A 6,000-nucleotide genomic window follows, 5' to 3' on the forward strand; every position below is an offset into this window, starting at 1 on the left:
CTAATGCACATAGTCTTGACTGTGGATAACACCATTGTGAGTTGAGCAAATTTATTGATACAAATATATTATATGTATAATTGAACACAGCAGCAATATAATGCAGTTATGATAGAAGTCCCTCTTGATATATATAATATATATATATATTATATATATATATATATATATTATATATATATAGATAGATAAATAATCAAAATAAGCAACAAGTATATCCAAGGTAGAGTAGTACAATTGTTTCATGCTACTTTCATTTTATTAAACACTAAGTATTACATCAGTTTTAAAATGTCAAGCAACCTCAGCCACTTATAGAATTTTCCAATTAAATGGACAATGCACATTCTTATCCCTATTTCATTTGCCAACGCTATAAAAAGGGTAGATATATAGATAGAGAGGTTGATGAAATCATTCTTAAGAACATGATGGTAGTATGTTCACTCTCTAACTGTAGATTTTATCATATGATTTATATGGATAATACCATACAAAATTCTGGTGCCTTTAACTTAAGTACCATATTCAGCTGAATCTATATATATAAATATATATATATATATATGTATGCATGTGTATGTATATATATATATATATGTATGTATGTATATATATATGTATGTGCGTATGTATATATATATGTATGTATATGTGAGTGTGTGTGTGTATAATCTCTGACAAGGCCTATGGTCATATATGTATAAGTACCCTATTTTGAAATGCCTACAACCTCAATATAATTGGAAAATATAGTCACGAAAAAAAACTACTTTTATCCATAGGCTGAAACAGCTGTAAGGAGTGATTTTAATGATTTCAATAATTTATATTATGATTTTTATAATTGTATTCTTATCTTATTTGTATTGAATTATAATGTATATATGTATGCTATTAAGGTTCTCATTTTTGTTAAATGAATAAATAATTCAACATTCTAATATCCGAAAGCTGATGAACCAACTAAATTGTTTCTCCAATTTTCTTATTTGCATTATAAATTAATGGTAAAATATTTCTTTACCTTCACCCGTTTAATACAATAAATAAGTTAATTGCATTGCAATTAAAAACATTTGTGTATTAAGAATTTGGGTACTATAGCAACAGTATATTGGATAAATAATATCCCTTGGTGGGTTGGATCCACAACCCCTAACTTACTTGCTGTTTTATATATATATATATATGTATGTATATATAATACATATACTCAATTCTTTCAATTCCTTCCTCTCATCCTGTTTTTGTTCACCTCCCTTCAGTCCTTCTTTTCTAAATCATCACCTTTCTTCTTTCCTCTTTATCCCTCTTCCACACACCTTATATTTATTGCCTCTCTTCACTCCTCACCCTCACCCCATGCCGCTATCATTCTTTCAGTATTCTGTTTGCTTATAACTAGAAATGACTCTCATAAAAGTAGTATTAATTCTCAGGTCCTTCAATTTTTCTTAACCAATCAATGGGCTGATTCAGTAAACCAATCAATAATGAACCTATAACAAATACTGGAAACAGCTGTAAGTCAACTTTTCTACAATAAAGACATATGTAATGACCATTATTTATGCCTTGTCTGATATATATATATATATATTATATATATATATATACGGAGTGGTTGGCGTTAGGAAGGGCATCCAGCTGTAGAAACATTGCCAGATTAGACTGGAGCCTGGTGCAGCCTTCTGGCTTCCCAGATCCCCGGTCGAACCGTCCAACCCATGCTAGCATGGAGAATACATACATATATATATACATATATACATATATATATATACATATATATATACATATATATATATACATATATATATGTGTGTATATATATATGTATATGTATGTATGTATGTATGTATGTATATACGTATGTATGCATATATGTAATTGATGAAGGAAGCAGAAAATGGATATGGTAGAAACATTTGTTGAACAAAGATTCATACCAAATCCATTTTCCGTTTCCCTCATCAATCATAATATAAATGAACACCGCAGAATTCCTGACGTTGATCCAGTGAAAATTATACCTTAACAGTAGATGACATCAGGTAGCCCTAATAGTGAATGTGCTTTGATCAACATACTAATATACATATATCCAAAGTCCAAATAATTACTTGTATATATATATATATATATATGTGTGTGTGTGTATATATACATGCAAAAAGAAAGAAAACAAAGAGTGAAGACTTTCATACGATGACTATTTAATAATGATAATATTGGCATAATGATTCTCCATGGACACAACAAAATATTTAAGTATAAATATATAGATATTTATATATTAATATATCAAACTTATACAGAGTACAAATAACAGAGAAAATTAAAGGGGAGCAGGTAACATGCTACAAGTCTGAGAGCTGCTTCTGGGGGCTCAGAGATCCATCATGATGTTGCTAGATGTAGTTCATCAAAACATGCGGCTAGTAATCTGACATTTCAGATCATGACGCAGAGAAGTTTAAAGAGAAGTTTAAACTTCTCTCCATTATGATCTGAAATGTAAGATTTGCTTGTATCCTGAAGATGGAGGCTCAATTTATCAAATGCTTATTTGCTTTGATTACTGGCTGCATATTTAAGGTGAAATACAGCTACCAACATTATGATGGATCTCTGAACCCCCAGAAACAGCTGTCAGACCTGTAGCACCTCACATACATACATACATACTGCATCCTTTAAGGCCCTCATGCTTTCCGAAATCCGCCGAAACTACACCTGATTATATATACACTTTAGATGAGTTGTAGTGCACCTGAGCACTGTACACAATTATTATTATTATTATTATTATTATACATACACACACACATACATACATACATACATACATTTATAGTCAATTGTATTTCTCTAACTTATTATTTGTCAACAAGTGATAGCCAACAAGAAACTTAGGAGCCTTTACATGTGCTTTCCGTCTACCAAATCCACTCACAAGGCTTTGCCCATACTAAACACATATATGTATTATTGACCGCACATTCTCATTCTCATTCTCATTTACTTGTTTCAGTCATTTGACTGCAGCTATGCTGGAGCACCGCCTTTAGTCAAGCAAATCAACCCCAGGACTTGTAAGCCTAGTACTTATTCTATTGGTCACTAAGTTACGGGGACGTAAACACACCAGCATCGGTTGTCAAGGGATGGTGGGGGCGGGACAAACACAGGCACACAAACATAAACACACACACACACACATATTATTATATATTATATATATAAAATAAATATAAGAGAGTGGTCACTATATGGCTCACTCTAGCCCAGTTAATCCAAAAGGTTTCAACCACAAAATAATGTTTCCCATGAAAGTCAGTACGATTGTTAGCTCACACGGACAGGGCAAATAAAAAATAACAAAAATACAGATTATTTTGGGACATTGTTTCGCTATTAATGAATTAATTGTAATTTTACTTACAAAAAAATCCACTTGTAGCTCGTCAGCCAAAACTATCTGGATGAAATCCACTCAATCACACGCCAGATTTTACCATAACGATAAATACGCGTGTGGTTCAATTGATTACATCCAACGTTATAATTCAATGCCCCAACTAACAGCGCGCCAAACTTTTACGGAAAACAAATACAGCATTTAGAAATAAATGCAGCATAATTATAATTAATTAATAAGGGTGAGAGAATTAGATACTAATTTAATAGTATATCTATTCAACACCAAGTGGCCTAGTGCTCCGAGAAACATGGATTATTAAATATTTTATAATATATTATAATATTTTTACAAAAAAATATAAGAGAGTGGTCACTATATGGCTCACTCTAGCACCAGTTAATCCAAAAGGTTTCAACCACAAAAATACATGTTTCCCATGAAAGTCAGTACGATTGTTAGCTCACACGGACAGGGCAAATAAAAAATAACAAAAATACAGATTATTTTGGGACAATTGTTTCGCTATTAATGATTAAATGTAATTTTACTACTTACAAAAAAATCCACTTGTAGCTCGTCAGCCAAAACTATCTGGATGAAATCCACTCAATCACACGCCAGATTTTACCATAACGATAAATACGTGTGTGGTTCAATTAACTGGTGCTAGAGTGAGCCATATAGTGACCACTCTCTTATATTTATTTTGTAAAAATATTATAATATATTATAAAATATTATAATAATCCAGGTTTCTCGGAGCACTAGGCCACTTGGTGTTGAATAGATATACTATTAAATTAGTATCTAATTCTCTCACCCTTATTAATTATTATATTATGCTGCATTTATTTCTAAATGCTGTATTTGTTTTCCGTGAAAGTTTGGCGCGCTGTTAGTTGGGCTTTGAATTATAACGTCGGATGTAATCAATTGAACCACACGCGTATTTATCGTTATGGTAAAATCTGGCGTGTGATTGAGTGGATTTCATCCAGATAGTTTTGGCTGACGAGCTACAAGTGGATTTTTTTGTAAGTAAAATTACATTAATTCATTAATAGCGAAACAATTGTCCCAAATAATCTGTATTTTTGTTATTTTTTATTTGCCCTGTCCGTGTGAGCTAACAATCGTACTGACTTTCATGGGAAACATGTATTTTTGTGGTTGAAACCTTTTGGATTAACTGGTGCTAGAGTGAGCCATATAGTGACCACTCTCTATATTTATTTTGTAAAAATATTATAATATATTATAAAATATTATAATAATCCAGGTTTCTCGGAGCACTAGGCCACTTGGTGTTGAATAGATATACTATTAAATTAGTATCTAATTCTCTCACCCTTATTAATTAATTATATATATATATATATATATATATACACACATATATACAACGAGCTTCTTTCAGTTTCCGTCTACCAAATCCACTCACAAGGCTTTGGTTGGCCCTAGGCTATAGTAGAAGTCACTTGCCCAAGGTGCCACGCAGTGGGACTGAACCTGGAACCATGTGGTTGGTAAGCAAGCTACTTACCACACAGCCACTCTTGCACCTACCTATACCATACTCAATCTTGTTTTTTTTGTTTACCACTTCATTGTGGTGTAACATTTGGGGGACAACTCCCTTATAATGCTGGGTGTTAAAACACCTGAAAGTCATAGATAGGTGAGACAACTTGTCTCCAATTAAATTCAGGAGTGATGAACAATGATATTTTGCCATTTTTTTTTTTTGTATGGCTCATCAACATCATGTACCTGAATTGAATCAGGGACAAATTGAATTGCCAGTCTATGATTATATATATATAGTGTAGGAACTATTTGCCGGTATTCTACGGCAATGCCCACAAAAGATTAACTTCAATAATAAATTAAAAGCAGCACTAGTGTTGTAAACATTATCAAACACACATACTCATGGCATGCGTTTTGTTTGTTTGCCTGATTACTTTGCCTGACTTGCTCATAATGATGGGCGTTAAAACATCCGAACTATTTAATTTCGCTGTACCACAGTGAACCAGAGAACAAACAAAGCACATGCCTTGAGTATGTGAGGTTGATAATGCTTACAGCACTAACACTACTTTTAAATCATTATTGAATACACGCACACACACATGCACGCACACACACAGAGATATGTATAATGCATTCTTGGCAGCTACTTCAAATATTAAATTAATGGTGCTTTAACAGTGTATTGTTTCATTGCTTGTATTGATGAATAGAATAAGTTGTGTATCCACAAGATGTTTACATCTTGTCAATACATATATAAACATCTGTTTATATATGCAATGTTGGCAAAATATCTACATTGATATTGTATGGTGTAGCAAAACATTGAAACAAAACACTTAATAAATCAATAATTTATCTTAAATATATCATCATTATTGTCATCATATTCATCATCACAACCACAATTATCACCTTCGTCATCACCACCACCACCACCATCATCATCATCATCATCATCATCATCATTGTCATCCTTTTAACATCTACTTTTCTAAGATCGTATGAGCTTGATGGAACTTCTTGTAGCCAGATGG

The 6,000-nt window shown here is 32.3% G+C and overlaps 1 protein-coding gene across 2 annotated transcripts in view; it reads right to left on the reverse strand.

The window, feature by feature from the left end:
• LOC115214911 (atrial natriuretic peptide receptor 1) overlaps positions 1-6,000 on the reverse strand; it is a 795,859-nt gene that overhangs the window by 27,408 nt on the left and 762,451 nt on the right. The gene's annotated exons all lie outside the window — the stretch shown is intronic.

Source organism: Octopus sinensis, linkage group LG8 (assembly GCF_006345805.1).
Source record: "Octopus sinensis linkage group LG8, ASM634580v1, whole genome shotgun sequence".
NCBI classification, from domain to species: Eukaryota; Metazoa; Mollusca; class Cephalopoda; order Octopoda; family Octopodidae; genus Octopus; species Octopus sinensis.